This window comes from Apus apus, chromosome 4, assembly GCF_020740795.1.
Source record: "Apus apus isolate bApuApu2 chromosome 4, bApuApu2.pri.cur, whole genome shotgun sequence".
Lineage (NCBI taxonomy): Eukaryota > Metazoa > Chordata > Aves > Apodiformes > Apodidae > Apus > Apus apus.
The window spans coordinates 58724065-58750882 of record NC_067285.1 but is presented as its reverse complement, the minus strand read 5'-3'; the positions used below and the strand labels follow the sequence as shown (position 1 = coordinate 58750882).

General features: G+C 39.5%; 1 protein-coding gene across 4 annotated transcripts in view; it reads left to right on the top strand.

The window, feature by feature from the left end:
- WDFY3 (WD repeat and FYVE domain containing 3) overlaps positions 1-26818 on the top strand; it is a 165002-nt gene that overhangs the window by 14864 nt on the left and 123320 nt on the right. For all 4 annotated transcript variants that reach the window (XM_051619236.1, XM_051619234.1, XM_051619235.1 and 1 more), the window contains exon 2: positions 21718-21813. The gene's annotated coding sequence lies outside the window, so the exon portion shown is untranslated. The remainder of the gene's footprint in view (positions 1-21717; positions 21814-26818) is intronic.

Genomic DNA, 26818 nt, shown 5'->3' with positions numbered 1-26818 from the left:
GTTGTTGGTGTTTTTTGTGGGGTTTTTGTTTGTTTGGTTTGTTTTTGTTTGGTTGGTTTTGTTTGTTTGATTTTTTTTTTGGGGGGGTGTCCTTTTTGTGTGTCATAATCTCCATTGTATGTCCTTCCCGATCTGCCCTTCAAAGAAAATCCTTCTTTAAGAACTGTTTTGTGGATATTCTACAGGTCCATTGCTGATACAATCTGTTGGGCCTCAGTTTTTAAACTTTGGATTTGTGCCAAAATCTTGCTTGAGAGAAGATTGCTACAAAGAATTCCTTCATGTCCTCCTGAAAATGCTTCAGGGCAGGGGAGAAACCACAGATACCAGCATGGAGCTTATGCACTCAGACATTTCTCAAAACTTGACTGTCATGCCTTCATTCTTTTTTAAATATGGAGATCTTATTAATTATCGCTAAAAATCAAAGGGAGAATACACTGAAGGCAAAATAGATTTTTATTTTTCCTTATTTGCTTCTGATAATTTCAGTTTATCTAAATCCAGGACACCACTGACATTCCAAATATTACTGCTTTTTTTTTTAGACTTAGATATTTTGATTTTTTTCTTTTCTTTCAGTATTTACATGCACAGGTGATTTGGGATCAGCATAATTGATTCAGACTGAATCAATTTCCTTCTGTCCATAGGACTGGTGATCAGTGAGTTGAATAACTTCAGTTTTGTGCAAGATACATAAATCCTAATTTTGTTTCTTTTTATTGGTTTCTCAAGTCATCTTGGCTGGGATAATGTAAGGATGAAAGTTTTATTTGTTTCTTTTGCTCGGTAGGGGAGTAGTTGTTGAGACTTCACAAGTTTAGAAAATAGTGTGCTCTTGTTTGTGTTCTTTGTAGACAAAACACAGTAGGGTTTAGGATTTCCTAGAGTATGCTACTGACAAAGCAGGCAAAGCCTTTTAATACTTTAAAGGGAAAAACAAATGGTAATTATTTTCATAGATTTCTGTTATTGCTGCTATAATTTTCTTTACTTCTTCCCAAACTGAGCCTTAGGGTTATAAAGCAGGAATAATCAGATTTGAACATGAGCGTATGAGCTTCTAGTGGTTTAAGTAAATAGGTTTTCAGGATTTGTGTGTTCACAAAAGTGTAGTGTCTTCCATTTTGCATCTCCTTCATGTCTTTTGGAAGTATCTCCTTTTTTTTCCTCCTGCATCTAGGAACTGCTCAATTTGGTGAATTTTTCCCACGTCACTGATAATTACTTTGCTTATCATTACTTCTCCTTTTTTCTTCCTTTTTCTCTTTCCTTCTAGTTTGTTCCTTTCTATTTTCCTGCTTTGTAGAAAAGTATTTTTAAATTAACTGGAAGATTTTTTGGCACCCAGAATGATAATTATATTTGCAAAGACTTAAGACAGATTACCTGGATGTAAAAAGCCTCATGGCTTAGGAGGGGTTTTGCAGTGAGTCTAAGTTAGTTGTCTGTCCGTTCTTCCTTGAAAAAAAAATTAAAAAGGTTGTGTTCTGGCTTGGGTTGGTGGGTGTTTTGGTAGCGGGAGAAGGGCCAGAGGAGTGGCTCCGGGAAGAAGCGGAGGAGCTCCCCCTGCTCCAAACCCAGCCAGGGAGCCATTATAGAGACAATAGATGCACCTCAGCTATTAACATTTAAAAGAACTGATATAACACATAAGCAGAGAAGCACTTAGGGAGAAGAGCTGTGCTGGTGGTTGGTAAGGAAGAAAGGGAAGAAGGTGCCCTAGCAGAAGTTTCCCTACAACCCATGGTGAGATTGCAGCTGTCCCCCTGCACTCCTGGAGGAAAGTGGTGGAACATTCCCTGAAGGCACCAGGAGGGGTGAACTTGGCCAGTGGACTGGGATTTTGTAGCCAGAGGATTTGCTGCCTGTGGACTCTGATTGTGCAGCTTTGGAAGACCCCAGTGCCAGGGCAGTTTGTTCCCAAAGCAGCCCGTGATGCTGTGGGATGCCCAGGCTGGAGCAGCTACGGACCTCGTGGGATGGACTCATGAAGGAGAGGTTTGTGGAGGACTCTCTCCCATGGGAGGGACCCCATGGTGAAGCAGGGAAGGACTGTGAGGAATCCTTCTTCCTGAGGAGGATGGCACAGCAAGAACCACCAGCCTGTGAACTGACTCTAAACCCCATCCCCTGTCCCCCTGTGCCGCTGGGGAGAAGGAGGGAGAGAAACCGGGAACAAAGTGGTTTGGGCCCGGGAAGAAGGGAGGGGTGGGGTAACATAAGCAAGCACTGCTCTTTGTGTTTGTTGTCTGTGTCCTGTGTGTGTTTGCTTAGTGTGAAATTAAATTATTAATTTTTTTCCAAGTTAAGTCTGTTTTGCCCAGGACCTTAATTGGTGAATAACCCTCCTTGTCCTTTGTCTCCACCCATGAGCTTTGTCCTCCTCATCCCAGAGTGTGTGTTTATGTGAGGGGGGAGAAGTTGAGTGATCGGCTATGGCACTGTTCCTTTGTTGTCATGTTGGGCCCAAAACCACGACAAGTTGTTACAGACTAAAGTATCTAGTAGTGGATAGTGAGTGGGTGATTGAGTTAAAAAAACTGCTCATCAGCTGAACTACACATAGGGTGGAGTTCATGTCTCCTAAGTGTGTGGACCCTGCTGTCCAAAATGAAGACAGATGTGTACAATGGCCTTATAGCCTTGGAAGGAAATAATTGCCTTTTCATAGGTACTTGATTCCCATTATCTTAGTTGGTGGTTTGAAGATCATACTTCCAGAGAGCTGTTTAATTGGAAGTTGTCAAGTATAAAGCAACCCTAGACATCTAAAAAGTGAGTTATTAAGTTGATTATCTTCTAGATGTGTAAATTTACTAATAAGACACACTTTTATGTAAACCATTTCTCTGTATATTAGAGAGTAGCACAGTTACTAGCATTGGAAGCTTAGTTGTGAGCTTTCTGACTTGTTTAGTTTTTAGCATTTTCGTGTCTGTCTCATAAGTAAATTTATGAACAGTGCCAGATTTTTTATGTTGGAGCCCTGGAGCACTTTATGCTTGTGGCTTTTCTTGTTCTCCCATTCCTTAGCAAGAGAACAACAAAAACAGGGGAAGCTGGGTGGGATTGTCACATCTTGTCTTCTCCACAAGGGCATCAATTATTGATCCAAAATAGCTGTTCTAGTTGCAATTGGATTACTGTACAGTAGGGTCTTAAGAGTGGGCTGGAGTTGTTTTACTCTTGAACAGGCAAAATGTCTCCCCTGACTCCTGCTAGAGTCCTGAACATGAGAATTGTTCACAGCATTTGCCAGAGCCTGGAGGGGAGTGAGGGGACTGCTGATGAAGTTGGTATAAGGGGTACTTGGTGCAGAGTAGGCCATTAATCAAAATTCTGAGTTGTTGCAGAAGCATTAGGTAAGGCAAGTGGCTTATTTAATTTAGAACTGAGACATTATGGGTAAACCTCGGCTGCTTTGTAACATATACACAATAAGGGACTTTAGGGATTGGATTATTGCCATCTGCAGCAATTCCCATGTATATTAAAAAAAAAAAGAAAAAATAAAAAAAAAGAGTGGAGTTTGAAATGTGCTGTTCTTCTTTAATCGTGGTTGCCAGTGAAATGCTGCTGTTACCTGGCTATGGCTTCTGAATTTATAAGTGGTCAAGACAGTCTGCTGCAGGTGTGGTGTCAGCAAGAGTCTGGGGTGGCAGAATAGCATCTGTGTCAGGGCTGATGAGTTAAGTAGAGAAGAGTAGGCCTTTCTGTAATTGCTGGTCCCTGAATATCTTGGATATATGATATCTGTGTGTTCATTTGCCCAGGCTTTCAGGTTAACATCTTCTTTCTTTTCCTTGACTACAGATGGTTCCATTTTCATCTGTCTACTTACCGAGGAGCTGACAGCTTGGAGTGGTGGCTTATAGAGAATATAGGTTAGGTGTCTCCCTTCTTACATTAATCTGTGCTTCCACTGCAATACAGATGCTGGTATTTCAGCTTTCCTTTGAGGGGAGCTTCTGATTACAGCAATTGTTGCTGGAAGTGGTCTGTACTGAGAACAGGGGGTAGTGCTGGGAGTTTTAGGGGTGAGAAGAAAGGTGAATGTTTGTTCTGTCTTTGCACAGTCAGTGAATTTTGCAGTATTCTGGACACTAGCTAAAAAAAACCCAACAAAACAGCATAAAATAGCCAAGATGGCCACATTAGCATCGTTGTTGTGGTTTTGTATTTTTTCTGAAGTGCCATGGGACCAGAGTTTTGCCTGGATGGCTGTCAGGGTTTGGCAGCAATGACAAGCACTTCCACATCCAAAGAAATTCAGGAATATTACTGCATCATGTCTTTGCTGACTCTGCAATGCAGCAACATCGGGCTGTGAGCCCAAATCACAGTGAGAAGATGTAAATCTTCTGACCCAGAGGTAAGAACCACCAAATGGACAAGGCTTACAGCAGAAAGGAAATAGTCACAAAGAAATGCAAATTTGAGATGAGGAGATGAAACTTGTGTTCCTTTGGTCCAAGTCCTTAGTAAGAGAGCTATAATTAGGCTAGAATTATCTTTATGGATTCGGTGCTGGCAAGCTAAAATTCAGCTGCTTCTTAATCAGCATGCAGTATCTTTGTGATCTTTCACACTTGAGTCAAGTGAAACCTCACTCTCACTTGTTGTGCAATGTCACAGCATAGGGGTGTGCACAATACATAACCACTCAGGTAAAACTCTTCCCTGCTTCTTCTTCAGGGATGTGTCATTCCTTGTAGGTTGATTTGTCTTCATTTCTCTTTTGAATACTTTGCCAGTTCTGTATGAAATATCTGCAAAATAGCCAGTTACAGAATTAGGATTGTATTAGTGTTTGTGATTTTTGTGGCAGTCTTTGATTCCAGTTCAAATGCTGTGATAGCCACAGAATTTACAAAGTTGTGCAGCAACAGGAGAGGTCACTTTTCGTGCAACTTAGCCTTAGAGACAACTTCTTCAAAGCGAACATCTTCTGAGAGCACAGCTGGAAAAGCGAGGTGGTAAATTCTTGTGGCTTGGCACTGGTGTTAAGACATGTTGCTTTTAGGGGAAATAAGTTGTTTATAGTAAAGGTTAACATACAATGCAATATGTTTCAGTAAGCTATAGAATAATTTTTGAAACTATGGAGGGTCTTCTCTTTAGTAGGATTTTACACATGGTATTTAATTTATTAGCTGCTGTGTGCTAAAAGGACTCTCTTTTGTGACATTTTTTTTACTAATGAGAAGGGCGGACATTGTATAACTTCTCAGGCAACAGTGATTATGCAACTGATCCTGTTATTGTGGAGCAGAAGTCCTTCCTAGTCCCTGAGTGCCAGCTGCTTGTGTTGCTGCTTTTTCCTTTTTTTTACTTCCTCCCTGTCCCCCCACTTCATTTGTGAACAAGTTATTTTCTTTGCTGTGTAGCTGTTTCCTTCTCTCTCCAATGCCAGTGAGGCAGTGGCTCGTTTGGGTTTATTCAATTCAATATGCTGCAAAATCAAAGTGCCCTTTCATAGCACACAAAGTATGAAATGTATAGACAAATGAATTTTTTCATGTGAAGTAGAATTGCTTGATACTTTCTGGGTAGGTAAGAAAAGGTATTTCCTGGGTTCTAAATTAAATGTTATTGCAAATGGCCTTTGTTGAAACTGAGGTCAAAAGTTATTACTTCATGTTCTCATGATATTAGAAGCATGTAAAAAGCTGCTTTTTTTGTTGTTGTTGTTGTTGTTTTTTCCCACCCTACAAAGGGTGGGTCTGAGAGAAATTTTAATTCTCTCTCTCCTCTCCCCATTTCCTCTGGGATCACCAAATAAAATATAGTACTCCTGTGTATAAGATGAGGTAGTTGTAAATCTCATGCTTTTACAGCCAAGTGATCTCACTGCAGTGAAATAAAGGCAGCCAATATATTGTAAAATGCTGTACGTCTTACCCTATTCACATTGTCATGCTGTTTCCATTTCAGGTTACATTGCTTCCTGTGAGCTTTAAGTGGCTGTGGACAGCCTGTTTTGATCCATGATAAACATTAGGAAACCTGCCTATATATTACTGGGTGATGGGACAGTACATGGTAAACTTCTAGATTGCAACACTGTTCTCTGCTTACAGATGCACTGAGCTTACCACATATAAGTTCCAGTTGGGAAGAAATAATAGTTGACCTGTGATACCACAATGCTTGCTATGCTGCTTGTGTTTCCACGTCAAATATGATCTGTGTCAGTCATAAATAGGCTCTATGTTTGGTGTCCTATATCAGGAAATAAATTGTGGATAAGAGTTTATGGTCTTTATTTAGTTTGTACATCTTACACTAAAAGGATGCATTTGCTTACTTACTGTGTCTGTACCATGGATCAAGTATTTGGGAAGATGGCAAGTCGATTTAGGATTTGTAAAAGTTATGTAATTTTTAAGTAGTTGGGGTCCTTTTGGTCTGCACTGTTTTTGTTGGAATTCCTTTTCCTTCCATGCCAATATGCCTCAGTCTGGTTTAGATAGACCAGGTGTACAGAAGATGTTTTCTTTGGCAAGCAAAAGACTGGATGCCTAATGTGTATTCTTCAATCCTGTCAACTCATACCTCTAATGCCTGAATTTCCTATTGCTAGAGCTCTGAGGTCTGGCCTAGAAGATACTGTGTTTCATAAGCGTAGCCTCACCTAGCTGTGCATATTCAATCCATTTTTGATAGCCACGGTTGTCACTGAATTATTTGTTTCCATTGTTGGTGAAGGCTCTGCTAGACTTCATTCCTCAGCCCTGCAGTTCTGGCATTAGAAATGCAATCGAACTTCATCTGCACTAGGGAAGAACAGAAAGTAATGATGAGGAGGGAAAGATTGGCAGGGAAAATACCCTCAAACCAACAAAACATCTAGATATTGTGGCTAGCTCTTTGTCACTATGGTGGTAGGAATACCTTATCTAATGTAGAGTTCCAAAAGTAACACCTGTGTAAGGTCCGTAACTTCATTGAGAATTTTGAAATCGCTCTTCAGACCTTCTTGTCTGAGGTGTTGTGTGGTCCTAATCCTAGAGTTCTTCTTAGTGACCTTGGAAGCCAGATTTCTGTGGCCTGTGGGAACTGTCATCTCTGGCTGTGAAATGAGTATGGGTTTTTTGGTTTTGTTTTGTTTCACATGAAGTAATGAAAGGAATTTGGAAATCAGTCTGTAATTCACTAGCTAACTTGTAAAGGTCCAAGAAGGCCTGCCTCAAAACACTTTGGAAAACATCAGATCATGACCTTGCAGAAAGCATCTTTGTGTCAGATTTGTGTATGGGGTATTTCCAGGTACCAAAACAAACACTTGAAGGACAGTGAAATGAAAGTCAATCCACGTAATCCAACCTGGATTTGAGAAGTATATCATATTCTTTCTTAAATACAAACCTGTTAGTTCATGAATTTGCCCAAGAACTTACTTGAATTCCAAAATAATAGTGATTCTTAAAAATATACAATGGAATGTTTTGTAAAGGAACCTATGTTTGTCCTGTCTGTTGCAGGAAAAAAAAAAGGTGATTATTTGAATCAGTGTATTCCTGGAGTGTTTATTGTTTGCTTTCATGTTCTTTTTTGCATATGTGGTTCTTGCAATTGATTCATTTAGTGTTATGTGATACAATCCTCAAAAAAGAATTTAACCACTTTTTAACAGTTTCAGTGACTACATGCATAACTTACCGTGTAACTTTCTGGTTTTAGTGGTGTGTTTGATGAGGTCCCGTACAGAGTAGCAACTTAAAAGGCTTTGTTTTCTTACTGCTGGTTTCCAGTAGTATTTAGTCAGCAGTTGAGCTAGAAATCTTGAAAACTGAGTGATTTAGGAGGAAGGTGTTTCTTTGCTGCTTTGGAGAAAATATTTGTTTTGTTTTGTTTTTAAATCTGGTGGTTTCTCTTCCCAGTTGCAGTTGCCTAAGTCTCCTGCCCTTCCCCCCCCCCTTTTTTTTAAAAAAAAACAACCCAAAACAACCCACAAAAGAACACAAACCACCAAAACACAAACAAAAAAAACCCAGTGCCTCTAGTGTACTGTTGAGTTTGGTTATTGGAGAGTTTATTTTTCGTTGGAGGTAATGGAAAAATTCTAATTCTACATGTGCTTCTATCAAGTTGTGAGTAAGGGTTGGTATCAATTTACAGTCATGTTATATACACCCTGGAAATGATCAGCAGCTCAAGTTCAGTAAAAATTTTGAAGAATTTCTTGATCAATCTTTAATATGTCTCCTCTTAAGTGCTGTTTGGATTTTCTGCATAACTAACTAAGGCCATATCCATGAAAGGTTAGTTCATTTTAAGGGTAGTTCAAAGTAATTTGTCCATTTCACCTTTACCCTTATTAAGAGTAAATCTTAATTATTGAATAAATCTCAATTATGTTAGCTCATAAGGAGAGACTTGAGAAGAATTTTAATCAGTTTTGATCACACTATTTAAAGGCTTATACTTCAAATCTTCATCAGGAAGAGAACCAAGGTGGTGATCTTTCATTGCAAAGAAGGCAAAACATTATTGCTGAAGTTGACTCTTTAAAGAAACTAATTCCAACTGGAGATTTCCTGACAAACATGGGTTGCAGTATGAAAATTTGTGATGTTTTGAGATTGAAAAGCATATAAATCTACTATCTTGGTTAAGTCGCTTTTTTTAATTTTTTTTTTTTTAAGTGAAGTCACTATTAACTAGGAAGGTAGTAGCGTCAATAAGCTTAAGGATTTTTCTTGTATGATGTTTCCTGATTCTGTGATACCTTTCTTGACCATTGATTAAATAAATCTTGGATTGTGAACATGATTCTTGTGGTATCTTGCAGTGCTCAGCAGCACTCCTTGTTTCTTCATAAGTGAACCTAAAGACTTTCGATTGTCTTGTGAAAAGCCCAATTCCTTCAAAATAACACCACACAAACTTGAGTTTATTATGATTATTTTTAATTATGTGGGCAGCAAGTCAAATGTGACAATTCTTTACAGAATTAATAGGAATCTAGTAATCAAATTATGAATGGCTGGTGCCTTTAATGATACTTTTCAAATAACTTTCGGTACAATTCTGTGAAATATAAATCTGAACAGAAATAAACAACAATTTAAATAGTGTTAACAGACAGCTTTTGTACCTCACCAGTTTTTAGCTTTTTTTTTTTTACTACCTATTCACTTATTTCTTATGTAGAAGAATGGTAATGAAATTTTATGATATTGGGTTGGGTTTGATTTTTTTTTTTTCATTATAAATGTATTTTTTTGTACAATTTGGTTATGGCACAAATAATTTTAGCCAGTCCTGTGTTTTCTATTTTACTCTGATACTTCTGTTGCAGAAGTTTGAAGTAGTTTTAACTTCACGATTGAAAAAATACAACAACTTTAATTGCATTCGTATAAAAGTAATAGGATTTTTTTAATTTGGTAAATACTCCAGATGGATAAAATACTCCACACTGTAAAATAATTATATTGTTGGTGGCTCACAAGCAGAGGAGGAAGAGATTCTTCAAATTATATTTGGAGGAAGTTGGGTAAGAATGTGTTAAGGGGAAGGAAGGATGAAGCTGTATCATCAAGTAGCTGCTATATTCCTCTTCCTAAATGTTGTCCCCTCTCCTTCCATCAGCAAAAAAACCAAACCAAACAACACCACCCACCCCCCCAAAAAAAAACCCCAACAAACCACCAGCAACAAGACAAAAGTCCAGATAGAAACTTAAAAACACAATAACTACAGATCTGATAGAAATATTTACTAATAAAGATATAATTCTGCAGCTGCGGCAACAGGAAGAACTGGATAGCTGTGGAAAATGAGTTAAGATCTGATTATACTATTGTAGTATTTCTTGGTGGGTGACTGTACAGACCACTCAAATAGTGAGGTTTCTGGATGACTAAAGAGACATTAGTGTTTATGTTGGCAAGTGACATTTCCTTGACCCTAAGTAATTTAGCGTCTTTTTTTTTTTTTTTTTTCTTCTGTGTGTTATAACTTACCCATTTGAAATTATCTGGATCTGAAACTTGCTTCCTATGGAATCTTTATATAGATCTTGCAGTTTGAATGGAAGACTTTAATTCACCCATGTCTTTTTGTGTAAAGATTTAATGTTTGAAGTTTTGGTACAGCAAGTTCTCTTGTGTGGAGTATACGCTTGGACAGAAAGAAAACATTGAAAACTAAATGTGTTATCTGCATTCTTCCCGTTTCAACTTCTTAGGATTGTTAGGCAATACATCGAGCTCCACTGTTAATTGGAGGATAAAAATGGCTATTATTTAGTGATCTGGATCTGACTCAAGTTAACAATGGTCAGGAGTATTATGAGATGTCTTTCTTGGGCTGTGATCTCTCTCCAATCTAACATCTCAGAAGAAAGGAAAAACAATGAATTAACAGAAGAATGAAGTGATTGTCTGGGGAGATACTGAGGAAAGTGAGTTTGAATTTTGAATGTGAATTTCACAGCACAAGATGCACTGTGCTAAAATATTTTAAATATGCACCAAAAATTTAGCTATGATGCCTAAACAAATTAAAGACCATGAGCTGAGTATTCTGTTGAGCTCTCCCAGTTGCAAAGTCCTTTTGAGAAACTCAGGCTACTGTATTTCAAGTGGGGAGTGCTGCTTTCTGGAAAAGGAGAAAGAAGTGTGTGGTCATAATTTTTGCAGATGACTTTAGAAGCGACTCCATTTAGACACTTCTTTTATTCCTTTTTAGTACTTGATCTGCAGTACCTTAGTTTCCCTTTGGTTCAAGAAAAAGGAAAAATCAATTAGCTTAATATACTAAGTGAGCTGCATAGGGAGGTCTGGACCCCAAAAAAGGGTGTGAGAACTAGTCTTCTTTTCAACTTGGAGGTCATTCAATGAAAAGATGACTTTTTATTTTGGACACTCTTAGGCTTCACCCTGCAGGCTGAAGCAGTTATTGGGATGATTGGTATTGTTTTAGTCTGTTGGTGTTGGTTGGGTTGGTTGGTTGGTTCCAATCACTTGGCACTTATTGGAAAAGAGGAAACAGAACCCCCAGATTCAGAAAGGAAAAGAAGGAAGACCCAGGGAGCTACAGGCCTCTCAGTCTTACCTCTGTGCCTGGCGAGATCATTGAGCAGATGAATCATAGAATCATAGGGGTTGGAAGAGACCTCTGAAGATCAAGTCCAACCCCCCTGCGGCAACAGGAACACCTAGGGAAGATCACACAGGAAAGCTTGCAGACGGGTCTTGAAAGTCTCAGGAGAAGGAGACTCCACAACCTCTCTGGGCAGCCTATTCCAGTGCTCCATCACCCTCACAGTAAAGTTGTTTTTCCTCATGTTGAGGTGGAACTTCCGGGGTTGTTGCTTGGTGCCGTTTTCCCTTGTCCTATCACAGGGCACCACTGAAAAGAGATTGGCCCATTCTTGACATCTACCCTTTAGATATTAGCAGACATTAATAAGGTCCCCTCTTAGTCTTCTCAAGACTAAACAGCTCCATGTCTCTTAGCCTTTCTTTGTATGACAGATGTTCCAGTCCCTTCATCATCCTTGTAGCTCTCTGTTGGCCTCTTTCCAGCATATTCCTATCCCTCTTGAACTGGGGAGCCCAGAACTGGACACAATACTCCAGATGTGGTCTTACAAGGGCAGAGCAGAGAGGGAGAAGAACCTCCCTTGATCTGCTGGCCACACTGTGCTTAATACATCCCAAGATACTATTGGCTCTCTTGGCCACAAGGGCACATTGCTGTCCCATGGATAACTTCTTGACCACCAGGACCCCAAGGTCCTTCTCCATGGGGCTGCTTTCTAGCAGGTCAACCCCTAATCTGTATCAATGCATGGTGTTTTTTCTCCCCAGGTACAGGACTCTACACTTATTCTTGTTGAACCTCCTTAGGTTTGTCTTTGCCCAGTTCTCCAGTCTGTTAAGACATGTGGAAAATGTGGAGGTGGTTGATGGTAAGCAGCATAGCTTCACCGGGGACAAATCGTGCCTGACAAATTTGGTGGCCTTTTATGATGGGGTCACTGCTGTGGTAGACAAGTGTAGAGCAACTGAAGTCATCTGCCTGGACTTCTGCAAAGTGGTCAACCCTGTCCTGCATGATATCCTGGTCTCTAAATTGGAAACTCATGGATTTGAAAGCCAACCATGTCCTGGGCTGTATCAAAAGAACTGTGTCCAGCAGGTCAAGGGAGGTGATTCTTCCCCTCTACTCTACTCTTGTGAGACCCCACCTGGAGCTCTGTCTTCAGTTCTGGGGCCTCCAACCCAGGGAGGACATGGAGCTCTTTGATGAGTCCAGAGGAGGGACATAAAGGTGATCAGAGGGCTGGAGCACCTCTCTTATGAAGACAGGCTGAGAGAATGGGGCTGTTCAGCCTGGAGAAGAGAGAGCTCCAAAGAGACCTTATAGCAGCCTTTTATCATCTGAAAAGGGCCTACAAAAAAGTTGACGAGTAACTTCTTATAAGAGCATGTAGTGATAGCACAAGGGGGAATGGCTTGAAACTGGAAGAGGGTAGATTTAGGTTTGACACAAGGAAGAAACTCTAATGTGAGGGTGGTGAGACACTGGAAGACATTGTCCAGAGAAGCCATGGATGCTCCATCTATGGAAGTGTTCAGGGTCACTGGATGGGGCTTTGAGCATCCTGGTCTAGTGAGAGATGTCCCTGCCCATGGCATGGGGGTTGGAACTACATGATCTTGAAGGTCCCTTCCAACCCAAACCAGTCTGTGATTCTGTGAAAATGTTACCTGGTATAAAAGGCAGCTCACCAGGGTAGCTGCTTTTGGGCAGTACCCCAGACTCGACTCCAGGTAGAACCATTGAAATACTTCCATGCCATGATTCTCTGATCTTTGTTAAGGAAGAGTTGTTAGTGCAGGTCATAACATTGCTCCATGCTTGGAGTGCTGGAGAAAAACTTGTCACAGGACTCATGCTGCAGGATGTGTCAACTGGAATGGCTTTTGAGGAACCTGCTGTTATCTTCTAGGGCTGGATGCGAGTCAAATACAAATGATTCTGCTAGTCAGGTAGTCTGTATGCTTCGGAGGGCCTGTCTTCTGCCCAACATATCCTATAGTATTTCTGCTTTCAGTTATTTTCCTTCTGTTTTTCATTTACTGCATACATAATGACTGTTTTTCTGGCCCCCAAGTAGATGCCCAGAGAGAAAATTATGTTAATTTGTGTAAAGGTTACCTTCCCTCTCTTAAAGGAGCAGAACAGGCAGGAAACTGAAGGCTTTTGATCAGTTAGAAGAATCCATACAATGGAGAGGTTTGGAAAAGCAGAGCAGTAAGTTGACCAACTTTGCACATTAAATGTTAGAATGGGATGCTGGGTTTAAGACTCACTTTATAAGTGACAGTGGGAAGAATAACCTCTTAAGATCTCTGGTTGGAAGAAACATCACCAGGCCTGTAGTCCTCCTGCTAGACCAACTGCGAGATGTGACCAAGTTGCACCAGGCTTGATCCTGTTGTGTTTTGAAAACCTCCAAGGCTAGAGACAGCACATCCTTTCTGGGGACTGTCTGGTGTCTCTCTGTCCTTGGTGGGGGAAAAAGCTTCTCTTTGTAAGCAGTCTGAACCTTTTTTGCATCAATTCATGCCATGCACTGCTGTGGCTTAATCTCTGGTTTGCCAGTAGCCTGTGGCACCTTTTAATGTAGGTCAACCTTCAGTCCTTGTTAGGAAATTGTAACTTTGTGATTAATTAAAGTAAATAAAAATTAATATGAGCTTGGAATTAATGACAGGGGTAGCATAGTGATATATTGATCGTGTTATGCAATATAACATCAGTGAGTGTAGCTATATTGAGCAAGCTAGCATGTAGACACTAATTAAGTGGGAAAAATCTTTATTTACTTTTATAAACTATTTGAAACAACTTGCACACTTCTCTTTGTAAAAGAAACAAATAACCATCCCTTCACCACCAGGGCAATTGAATGTAGTCCTTAAATTTGTGTTGCAAGCCTCCAAATATCATCAAGGTAGCTGATCTGTTCTTAGGACTGTCAAGGCATCTGCCCTCCAGGGAGCTATCTGACATTTACGTTTCAGAATTTTAGATAACCAGTAATTTAGATAATCAGGGTTTGTCTCTATCCAGAGGGTTTTATTCATTCCTGTGGAGAGCTGAAGGATTAGCAAGGCATTAGCTTCCTGAAATAAACAGAGAATCCCTATTATTCTGGTGTTTGTTTCCAATTTGATGAAGCAAAATGTTGTGTGTTCACAAAAGTTTATTCTTTCATAAATAAAATAATAGCTTGTATAAACAATGCAGACTCACTATTTGAATGTGCATTTGACTGATACGATTAAGGGCCTTGTCTTTTGATATTTGATCATCTTACAAAGAATGTACACAGTCACCAATCTTTATTTTAGAAGAGTTGACCACTTCAGGAAGCTTGACTGTCTTTATGCACTTGAAATTGCACAGGGATAAGATTAGAGGCACTGGACTCAAGTAGCAGTAAGGTAGATTACAACTAGGGTAATGAAGGTAGTCAAACGCTGGAGTTAGTTTCTCAAAGAAGTAATGAAATTTCCAGCCTTGGAGATGCTCAGAACTCACCTAGACTTCTGGGCGACCTGATTTAAGCTGACCCTGCGCGCAGCAAAGTTTGGGCCACATGACCTTCATAAATGCCTTCCAGCCTATATTATTCTGTACTCAATTTAAACAACATCCAGTATTTCTATGATAGGAATCATAGTAAAATTAAGGCCCAATTACTTAATTTGAAAACCTCTGTGTAAAAAGATAATGCTTCTTATCAAGCAATTTAATAAATGAAATTTTATGTCACAGGTGACCTGCAAATCAGTTCAACATATCTACACAGGGAACATTGTGAGTTTAACGCTGACAGATTGCAGTTTATTTCTGCAAGAAACACATTTCTGTGCTGTTAAAAGCAGAAGGCTGTTTGTGGGTGATTGTGATAAATGCACCTTTGGCAAAGACTTTCATAAATTGAGAATTGACTACAGTAAATTAGAATATTCTGAAGACAACTTTAAATAAATTTTACTAATCCATTTAAATGTACATAGTTTTGATGGTTCATTTGGAGGGGAAATTAGCATTTATTTCCATTGGAAGCATCAAATTATAATAGATATAATCAAAGCATGCAAATTTAATTAGGAAGTAATTGAAGAGTGAAGTAACATCAAGCATGTATGACAATTTTCTTGTTACTTTTTCAGTCTAATTTTGGCCTTGACTTAACATAAATGCTCAGTTTATGGAGCACTTCTTTCCAGTGGCATTAGAAATCATGCATTGCATTAAGTCTTCCCGAGTCTTCCAAATGACTGCGGTAACACTGAAGCAAGACTTGAGCTCTCCAACAGAGATTGCCTGCAGTAAACGAGACTGGATTTATTACCTTGACTTTAATTGTCTTGCTTTAAAAGAGCTTGAGTTGTTGGTGTTAAACTCTACCCAGTGCCAAATTTGTGACCTTTTTTGGTGTTCTGCCTTTCTGCATATGGGATGCTTCAGGGGGAGACATGAACGCAGCTGCAGTTCAAGCAGTTTCTCTAGGGGGGTGTCTCTTTTTATTGTACCTGGTTGTCACTTTGCTAAAATATCTTCTCAGCACTCTGCTATGTTGAGAAGAATCTGGATGAAATGCAACCCATTAAAGACTAGAATTTTTCAGGTAAGAAGTGAGTGATATCTGAAAGGTATAGGAGTGCATGGTGCCTGAGATTTCCTTTGTCCAGTGGAAAGGAGCAACACTTACATGTTGTATCTAGTAAGGTAGCTATAATGATCTGTCATTATGACCCCTTTTTATGAGGGTCCTCCCCTTTGCTATTGAGTGTACAGGTATCCATGTTTTGAGAGTTGGAATGGAACTTTGGTACATTGACTCATAAAGTGGGACATTTTTTTTTTTTCCTTTTTTTTTAAATTGTTTTTCTGCTCTCTAAGCATGATTAGTTGTTGGGAATATAAGCTAAGGCATTCAGACAGTTTTAGCCTGGTTTTAATTGGGATTGACTGTTCAAACAAACATGTCTTCTTGTTATGTATGGGTAGTAGGGGTTTCATCTGAATACAGTGCTTATCTATTCCTACATGTGTTTTTGGAGCCCGGAGACAGGACACTATCTCTGCAGAATTTTCTGCCCTGAATTGTGGTCTCTTGCACAGCCATAAAGCAGAGACATTTGTAGATTAGATCACTACATAGAAGATCTCCCCCCTCACCTCCAGAAACTTTTGTTTAAGGTGTGGTGGTGGTTCCTCCCCACCCCCAGCTGGTAATACCTTTCTAGTGTTGCTTACTTCCCAAGCTGTGTTACGTGTGCTGTTGGGGACAGCCAGAACACCACATTATGGATGGTCATATTCTGTTTTATGTTGAAGATGAGTGGGATAATAATTGGTACAAGAGTTTTAATCACTCTGTGGTGACAAGTGTTGGTAGACTTCTGTGTGTCACTTTTGCTGTTTTCTACTGTGAACCTCTAGGGTGGATCTAGAAGAAGTTGACATGTGTGCCTTAACGCATTTCCTTCTTCATCTTTCTTGAGCATGAGTTAATTGAGTCTTCACTTGGAAATACGTATTCATTTGGAAGTATGACAAGGATGCCAATACCTGGATTTAAAAACAAAAAGCAAAAGAATCCAGTAGTACCTGTGAGAAGAAAGTACCCAGGTTACTGGAGTTATGAACTTTTTTGAAAAAGACAGATGTGGTATCTTGACTTGTCCTTGCACTCAGGTATACAAAGCTTGAGCTTAGTTTAGCAGAAGTAGGAAATAAGAAAAAGGAAAGAAAGACAGCTTTGGAGGGAGTCAGAAACTTAAGTGCTCCACCTGTTGCTTTTTGTTGGGTTTTTTTGTTTGTTTTTTACAAATGAGGCTGACCCTTCTGTGGGCTTTTAAGATCTTTTCTTTGTCAGAGGAGAACATCCAGCTGTTCCACCTTATCCTGCTGTTAAAGTAGCTGGATCTACTTAGATGATGTATTGCCCACATTTGTATTCCTACTCTCAAATTTTATGTACAGCAGAAATACATTGCTACCTAACACTTCTTACAATTGTAGACAGTGTGAATTCAGATATTGGCTTCTGCTGGTATATGGTCCTGACCTCTCACCTCATTGGCTAAAGATGGGCTTTGTCTTCACATCCTGTGTAGTGCATCTGAAAGAGCACCAGTGATCTAGTGAATGCGTGCTAAGCACGTCTCTACTAGAAAGGGCAGAAAATGCATTTGGGTCATGTCATGTTTATGATTCTTTTGATATCTTTCAGTTCAAGAGCAGGATTTTATCTCTATTGGATGTGGAGTAAGTACTAGTACTCCATTACTGTAATTCCTAGCAGCAGCTGTTTTGGGCTTCAACATCAATGCTTTGTTTAGCTTCCACTGATGTGAGTTTTGTTTGTATGTAATGTCTTTCTCAGCTTCTCTCTGATACAATATGTGGGTTTTGTAACTATACAAAACATGGAAACAGGTAAGAAAATGGCTGGTTAGGTCTGAATAGGTTTCTGTTAAATGCCTGTGTTGTGTAATGCAGAAGAATATTGATGCTGTTTAAGGACACGGTTTTTTATATTCTGATGGCACCAGTATGGTATTTATAAACTTCATAAATGTAATTTATCTCTAGAGGGATAATTGCAAAATATTGTAAGTGTGGGGAATGCATCTAAGCTGGAAGTCTGCGTATCATTTGTATTTCTTTTTCAGAAATGAGACCTCCAAAATCCCAGATTTTATAGTGTTACTTTATCAATTTGCTTCTTTGCAGGAAACAAGTGCTTTGTGATTGTTTATTTTTCAGCACTTTTTGTGGGATGTCGGGTGAGTGCAGCAAACTAATTCTATTTGATTTGTGAAACTCTAGAAACAGTGCCTAGAAGTACTGAGGTATTAAATTGAAATAAAAACTCCTGCTTTTTTATTCCTGGTGGAATAAATATAGTGGGATACAGGAGTGCAAATATTCTGTTACAGTGAGAAAATTATTTAAATGACAAGGACGAAGAAGTAACAGTAGCTAAGAGAAGTTATTAAAATAATACATATTAGAAATTGATTTAAGCTTATCAGCATCAATTCTGAAGAAGGTTTGGATAAGCAGTAGTTAAAATTCAGTTGACTGTACCCATGATCCTAAGAAAAATTTGTAACAAAAAAGTGCATTTATTATAAAATGTGCTGACCCAATGTATTCTTATGCAGTTAAATTAAAAGCTTTTGTTCTTCTGATAGAAAAATATTTTTTATAATCCTATGTAGCTATACAAACTACATAAATAAATTCTTCAGGCAATCCCTGTGGTTTGGGACTTTTCTGAAAGAGAAACTGCTGTTAAACATAATGGTACTGCTGTGTAACAAGTTTTTATTGCTCATGCTCAAGCTGGCCACCATAATTCTGTGTTTTGAAAAAATAGTTCCAAATGACGTGTTCTGTCTCTTTGAACCAAAAGAAGCCCTTTAGTTCAGCAGGGAGCTTTACGTAAGCCATGGGTGGAGGTGTTTTTGGTGACTGAAACTTGTTTTCTGAATGACACTTGATTTCTGGAAAATAATAGATGTGGCTTCTGCCAGAGTTCAGTGGTGGGTCATGAAAATGGAGTGACTCGGAGCTGGGAACCGGCAGAATGGCTTCTCAGCTGTTCTGGCGTCTGCTGAATCACATGCTGCCTGCATGTACATCAGTGCAGATGTATTCTGGTGGATGAGAAATCGTGAAAGTATTTGTTTTGCACAGCAAAGAGGAAACATGACAACTCTTTGTTATATTTGTTACTTGTAATTTATTTTTTCATGAGTTAATTGCCACTTGTTCTACCTTTGAAATGGTCATGAGAAGACACCCAAAATTAAATGGGTAGCTTGATTCCTCACTATTATGGATTTCAGTAGCTTCTGGATAGTGTAGGATCTGCAAGTGGAAAAGCCACTAGCTGGAGAGCAAGTTGCTGCATGTCTTCTCACTGCGTGTCTGGAAGGGTGCTGTCTGATTCACCATGAACTTGGATTCCTTTCTGCACACTGTCAGTGGACAGAGATGGGTAAGGAAGCCTGTAGGCAGCACAGCCACAGAATCCTTTATGTGCCTGCATGCCACCAGGAGATCCATTGTCCCTGCAGAGGGTCAGGAACCTACTTTGGATGGAGAGAGGGAGAATGCCCTAGCAGATCTTTGAGGAAAGGTGAATTTGAGTCTTGATTGTTTAGAAAGCATAAGTTGTTTCCTCAAGCAGGAGGAGGAAGGGTTTTGTTTTCCGTGGTTAACATAGCAGTGTATTTCCAAGAAGTGTTTCACCTGTACAGCGGAAACTTGATCAAGTGGCAGGTAATCAAGCTATGCTGCCCCCTTAGCACTGACCAGAAAAGGTTCTTCTTTCTTGGAACCTGCAGCAGGGTTCTTGTCTGAGTTCAGTGTAGTTGGAGGACATGCACTAGCTGCCATTTCTTCCTTGGATGCTTCTGAGCCTTTGCTAGGCTGGGGGATGTGAAGAGACTGGTGTTGCTTGAACTGTCTTGGGTGCTTCCAAAGTTCTGCTCTTTGTGACCAGTGTGTTGAAAACTGAGCTATTTTGTTACTTACTTTAGTTGTATTTCTTCAGAGGAAGGCAGTCTTTTGAGATACTCAAGGATGAAAACTTCCTTTTTCTCATTGCTGTAGTATAAATGAGGCGTTCTGCCAGATTTGCAGCTGCTTTTGGTAACTTGGCTGGTGACCACAGGGGGAATTTAAGCTTGGGCAATACTAAAGATTGGTTTACTTGCCTTTGTAGAGGTAAAAATAGAAGTACTGGCCCTGCTTCTTTAATTTCTGAGTTTCACAGTCCAATTTCTACTGTTCCACGTGATGCCCACACATGCAGCATTTGGTGCTGGCTGCTGACTCCTTATTTTTCCACACAAACAGATGCATGACAGTGAGATACAAGTGAGGGAAGATTAGATGGGTAGAAGTGGAGGATGAAGCCTTCTAAGAGCACATTGTGTTGAATAAGGCAAGGATGCTGTAGTGTGATTCTTTGTGGTAGCATGGGCCTGTGGTATGTTGCCCAGGTCAGATATGAATTTGACTTCCGTGCTGGCAAAGCAGCATCTAAGATAGCCTGTAAAACATGGACATGGATGCAGCGACGCACATGAGGCTGGGTTCTAGAGTATCTGCGGGCCTGAGTTTATCTTGTTTATTTTAATTATGTTGGCCACTTCAGGTATGTTGCTGGAGCTGATCTGAAAAGATAATTCTAAGTGGATGCCATGTGGCCTGTGGGTAGGAGAGGTAAGGTGAGTTTAAGTAGCAAAGATGCTGTTGAGAACACTAGTGGGGTGAGTGCATGAGTGGATGGATTCCTCTGGGAATCAAACTCAGCCAGTCACCCTGTATGCTGGTCGCATTGGTATATTTTTCTAGTTTGTTGCTCTGATACCTTTATCAATTTCTGAGATTAAAAGATAGGAGTATTCTTTCTAAAAGCAGGCTTTGCTCAACAAGCAAGGGCCCTTGGTCTTATGATTGAATAAACACAGTTCAAAAACACCCATGAGTCTCAAATGTCATACTTCGTTAATTGACTTCCCTTCCCTGACCTAGAGTAGCAGAGGGTTTTATGGTCATGGAGGATTGAGTCAGAAGATTATAACTTCTTGCTTTAGATGTTAATTCTGAGCTCTTGCACTTGCCAGCAGGTTACTTAAGTTTTTAGTGCATACAGCATTGTTCAAATGTATTACTGTTACTAAGCGCTGCAACATCTTTCTGAGGAAGTTTGTCACATTAGTGCCATCGCTCTCACAAGGCCTTTCTAAGGTATATGATACTGTGACACTTTTTGACCTATGTTGATTTCTCCCCTGAAATTTTCCATGCTTTTTTTAATGTGCAAAATAATAAAACAACAAATGATGTGAATTGTGTTACAAACTTTTCCTTGTTGCGGTATTGGGTAATTCACTGTGGTGTTCAGGTGTTCTTACTACTTGTGCCAAATAGGGCTGTCTGGGAATTGGAGATAAAGTAACGTTGTGCCATCTCATGGCTAATTAACCAAGGTGCAGCATTTCACTGAGGTCCAGGGCAGGTTTGCCAGGTCCAACAATGAATAGTGCTGGTTTTTCTGCCTTTGCTGCCTGCCTTGGGTTAGCCGGAGAATCTCATTGTGGTGGATTCACGTAGTCATGCTAGAAGTGAGCTTAGGCTCTGTCCTCCTTGTTGGCTTGCATCCACTTGCAAATTCTGAGATAAGCATTTTATAATCCTGAAAAGAGAGGCAGAAAAACTGGAGGGGAGGTCAAGGAAATCTAGGAGCATTCAGTAGATTCACAGTTGCTCAGCTGGACTGGGGTCAGTGCAGCTTAGTTCTTATTCCTCTGCTGTGATGATGAGAAACCACTTATTTCCTTGGAGTGGTGCTTTTGCTCATCACAGACTGTGCATGAATTACTGGGCTTGTGGTTTATAGTAAGTCTCTTAGCAGTTTGTGTGCTCTGAGTATCATTTAATTGGGAAGATAATACTTGTTTAAGCTTAATGCTGCATGTTGATTTTTAGTTTGCTATGGCTTATTTTCCAGGAGCTATTTAAAAGATTTTATTAGGTTTATGAAAGTCCAGTTGTCATAGGAGTGACTGCTCATCCATTTTAAAACGGCAAAGGTCTATGATTTTATTGTCACATTTATGTTCTAACCTTTTTCCCTTTTACTTTCTCTAGTGAAAGAACAGTTTTGGTGTTGGAAGAGAAACCTCGGAAAGGAATGTGCCATGTTCTCTTGAAGCTGTTTGCCCTGATCCCAGGAATGCTGTAGAGGTTAGTGATGTGGATGGTTAAGAGCTTTTGTAGAAATTGTCTTTTGATTTGTAATTGGCACATTCTTCAATAAATTCTATGCAAAGCAGTTCATTTGCCTGTCACAGAAAGACAGTTAATTCAGGCACTGTGAGAAGAGAGTTTAAAAATGCTCTACCCAAATAAAATATAGGGTTTTTTTAATCTTTGTAGGTGCTGTAGGATTATATAGCTTGGTGGTCCCAGAAAGTTGTGTGGTGCGATGCATGCTCAGAGTCAAGCTATGTTAAACTTGAAGGTTTAAATTGATAGGTTTCAAACAACAAAAGGTGACAATTACTATAATAAATGAGATCATAATACATTATTATTTTTTGAGTTTTTCAAGTATCTCGTTTCTACTTTGAGAGAAGAATTTTAACTGCTCTTCAGTAGAATGACAGGCTGGGGGAGGTCCATTCTGTATTCACACTACAGTAATATTATCTCTACTTTTGCCTCCAGTGACTTATATTTCAGTTTTATATCCTACTTTTTTTGGATTATGTACAAACTGGGTAGTCTGCTTGCTGCAAATGTTTTTCCCAATACCGATATAGTCCTGCTATAAATACTACAGCCTACAAGAGGCTTCCTCTTGCAAGTGGAGTATTCAGTCTAGTTTACTCTCACCTTTTTTTGTAAAGCTAAAGGGAATTAAGTGGGTTTATCACCCGATGGATTTCTTCTTAATAGTAAAGTAAAAAAATCTCATATATCTATAAAATTCAGTCATGCTTTGTTTTGCTGATGGAAAATGAATGTGGCAAGTAAAATTTGATGCAGTGGGGGAGGAAGAGGGAGGCATGTTGAAGTGCTCCTAAGTTGAGAAGTGGGTTTCCATAGGGGCAGTTGAGTTGAAATCTCTTAAACCAGTCTGGTTACTGAAAAGTATTTCTAATCTTTGTTAGCTTACTTTAAAAGCATAGATATGTGAGGTATGACTACTGAAGAGTAATGTCCAGGCTTTGCTAGGACACCTTTTAACATATAGACCCTTTTGGAGCAAAAAGAAAAAAAATCACATGGTGGAAAAAAATACTGCAGCAGTCACAGAAACAGAAAGTGAAGAGGCGATCCAGTGGAAATTCTAGCTGGCGTTGCTCTTTGAAGCAGGTAGAACTTGACAGCATCTTGTAAGTGGTGCTATCTCTTATTGAGAACTTTAGTTATTCATATGTTCTCACCATTTTATCTGTTAAAAAACTGGAGAGTTGTAAAATGTTGAAGGGGAGGTATCACTTCTAATTTAACAGAAGCACACAGTAAGACAAAAACTCCAAAACACATCCTTCCATATGAAATTCTGCATTTCAACATCAGTCCTTTCATTCTAGCCTAGTGCTGCTGCTTTAGTTCCCAGTTTTTTCCTCATTAATGAAAAAAATGACTATCTGCTGTTCAGATACTTACGTAGGAAATACTTCTTTGGCACTGTATGCATCCTGTTCTTCCAGTTCTGAGGACATAAAAGAACTGGCAGAGCTTATTAGCTTGGGTTTAGCACTGCTGTAGTTACGTGTTTTTCAGACCTGAGCCTGATATATATGGTTTGGTCAGGCTGTCCATGGGACCATGCTGAGTTTCTTTCCAGCTTGGTATGACTTATGCAGCTACATGGATAATAGTACAAGTAGTGATGCAGTTTATAAGCACATAGAAGAGATAAGGGAAGATAGCCAACCAATGTGAATTTGTCAGAGAGAAAATTATATCAAATGGATTAGTTTGGTTCCTTGATAGGTGAGTTGGATTACTACACAAGGGATAGAAGTGATACAACTTGAAGTATTTAAGGTTTTGAAGGATGCTCTTTTGAATGTAATACATGTAGTGATCTTTTTTTAAAAAACAAGGTTTTCCCTAAATCACCATACTGCGGGAGCTAAATTTATTAAAAATAGTTCAGTGGAGCAGTTAGCAGGGATTTGGGATCATATGGAAAAACATTTAAAGTAGGCTTCCTTACTAGCTTGCTGTGCCTGGATTTGTGCATGATTTAGATGATGGAGTAGAGATGACTTACAAAATGTGCAGATGGTGCCAGTTTGGGAGTAGATGGTATGGGCGCCACAAAGGGTTTATATTAAAGTGTCTGACTTTGTAATTGGGGTAAGCTAAGTGTTTGTGTGTGTTCCTTTGACCTGACTCATGCAATCTTTATTTATTATACCATAATAATTCAGTCAATATATATAACTGAAGTATATTGAGCTTACAGAGTTGGATGATCTCTTCTAACAATCACTTTTGTTTGTGGTACTTTTCTATCCTTTAGTAAAATTACAGTACTGAAACCCATTACTTGAATGGAAATGGTTGTTACCTTAAAAGAAGGTGTATCTGGATTTGATGTCTTGGGTTACATGTGTGGAAGGTTAGCAGTACTTTTGGGAAGTCGCAGAATTTTTCTCTTATGCTAGAGGGGAGCAGAAGGTTAGGCACTGTGGAGTAGGCAGTCGCTCACTCTTGCAGGCTTCTAGCGATGCCACCTCCCTGCCTTCCCACCCATGGCATAGGGACAGATCCAGTTAAGCAGCTAATTCCAGGGCTGCCTCCCTCTGTTTGGTCTCTACAATGCAGCTAAAGAAGCTTGTCTGGACCCTGAAAGCAGGCAGCTCCTACAGCTCCTCTTTCTGCATGTCTGTGTGCACATTCCAAAATACATGCTGCTGTCTGAGTGGCTGTTTGAGGTTCAGTAAAGTGGAGGGGCAGAGGTGGAGAGAAGCAGTGCTTGATGTGTTCGAGATGTGGGTTATTGTTTGTCTTGTTGAACATGCACATGAGAGAAAAACAACTTCTGTATCCTTTTTGCTAGTTTAAGGAGTTATCCTTGTGCTTTCCTCCACACCTCAAACCTTTTTCCTTGCAGGACTTTTCCTTAATGTTTGTTTATTTGTAGTAGTTCCTTTAGTCTGCCACAGAGGGAAGATGTGCAATTAGGGAAGAGTGACTATATATTTTTTTTAAGAGCTTTTGTAGAATAAGATATGAAATATGGAAATAATAGTCATCTGGGATGGTGTTAGAGAAGTCTGACATAGTGCTTTGTTTTAAGCTCCCCATCATAGAAAGGGATGTTTGCTTGCTGTACATTTGCATACACAGTGCACTTCCTGTAGCTGTCAGGTTATCGTGAAAGATGAAGTTGCTAGCTCCCTTGGAGGTATGCACCAGTATTTCACACTGAGTCAATAATTTTTGCTAGCAGTGGATTAATGCCTGAAATTCCCTTTGACGTGTTCCCATCTGTTGGTAATACCGTAGTCTTTTATGGATGTGAAATGTAGTGAGGGAAAAATAATCTCTATTGAGGTTAATTCTGTGGAAATGCTGCTTTCTGGTTCTGTAATCCCAGACCGAGGTTTTCCTGATTTTCTGGATTATGTGTCTTGGTCTTTGGTATCCTGGCAAAGGTTGACAATAGATACATTTTAGCAGCAAAGACCTGGTGTAAATGGAATAGCAATAGAATGCTATGAATGTTTCCTGCCCCACTTTATGTTGCAAATAGAGGGTATTGGAAGAGCTCGTACTGACAAGGGATAGCTATGAAAGGCAAGCCTTAGGAAGTCCCTTGGAAAGATTATAGGTCCCATGAATAGAAACAAACTGGAAGCACCATAAACCTTATTTTAGAATTTTCTCATGTTTGTTTGATTATAACTTCAAAAAGCTGCCTGGGAGAAATCTCAAAGGCATGTTCTTGTAGATGCAGAAATAACGGTTCAAAGTGCTGGAAGATGAAATTCTAATGCGCACCAATTTTTATAAGTGAGGAAATAACAACAGAGAAGTGGGCTGCCATCTGGTTGTATTGCAGCGAGAGTGTTTTAGAAATGCCGTTTACTCTTCAGTGTTGCTAAAAGGTCACCTTTTTAAAAAAAAAAAAAAAAAAAAAAAAGGGGGGGAAGATAAAAAGTCAACCCTGTGATACCTGCATGAGAGAAGTGCTAGCAAGAGTCTACTACTATCTGCTTTGTTCCATGGTTCAGTACGATGAAACCTTTTCCTGTGGTAGAGATTAATATCTTACTACATTATCTATTTAGTCCTTTAAAATGGAAGCCTTGCACAAATACTTCCGCTCATAGGGAATGTGCAGCTATTGTGAAAGGCCCTGTACCTGACACTGAAGTACATCTTTGCTAGCAAGTTGACTTTTGTTGAGTCTGTGCAATTTATCACAGTCAAACCTGTCCCCTCCTCTGAACGATGCCATCTCTTGAACTTAGTAACAAGAGTGAAGTCCTTGGCACCGTGACTGTGAGGCTACTTGGCAGCATGCAGGATATGCTCTTGTGCCAAAGGCTGTTACCTGGATGGATTGTGGGAATGTGTGTGTCTTTTTACATGCATTTTATGTAATATGTATCACTGAGTGAATAAATCAGTTTAGGTGTGTGAATATTGATACCCCTCTGAGCCCTATGTAGATTACTCAGCTTTTAGAGTATTCTTTCTTTGTTCACATAACAGCAATTATCAAACAAGTTGATGTAAAAAGCCCAAACACCTTGCATACTTGAGGGAACATCTGCAAATTCTGAGAGAGAAGTAAAACCAAATTGAAGAAAGGAATGTATGGTAAAAATGTAAAGGAACATATGGACATATAAGAGAAGAAGCCTTTGCTGTGGTTCTATTGTTGCAATTAAATCCTAGCATTAGAGCATTTACTTACCTTTTTTTTTTTTAGTGTGTTGTTTTTTGGCCACATATTGTTAGGTTTCACTCTGTTTATTGCATCATGTTCATCTTAAAAATAAAGAAGAGTAGTTATCCTCACTTTGTGCTAACTGTCAAAGCTTACAAGGGACACAAAGCTAGAGAAAAGGGATAGTGTTGAAAAAGTCATGTCTTCTCACTTGTGGAGACTTAAGTTCTGTCCACAGGCTCTTTGCATCCAGAAACGGCCAAGCACTATGCAAGATGTTCCAAGTGAGTCCATACACTTTCACAGATGTGCTACTTGTAATAAATACCT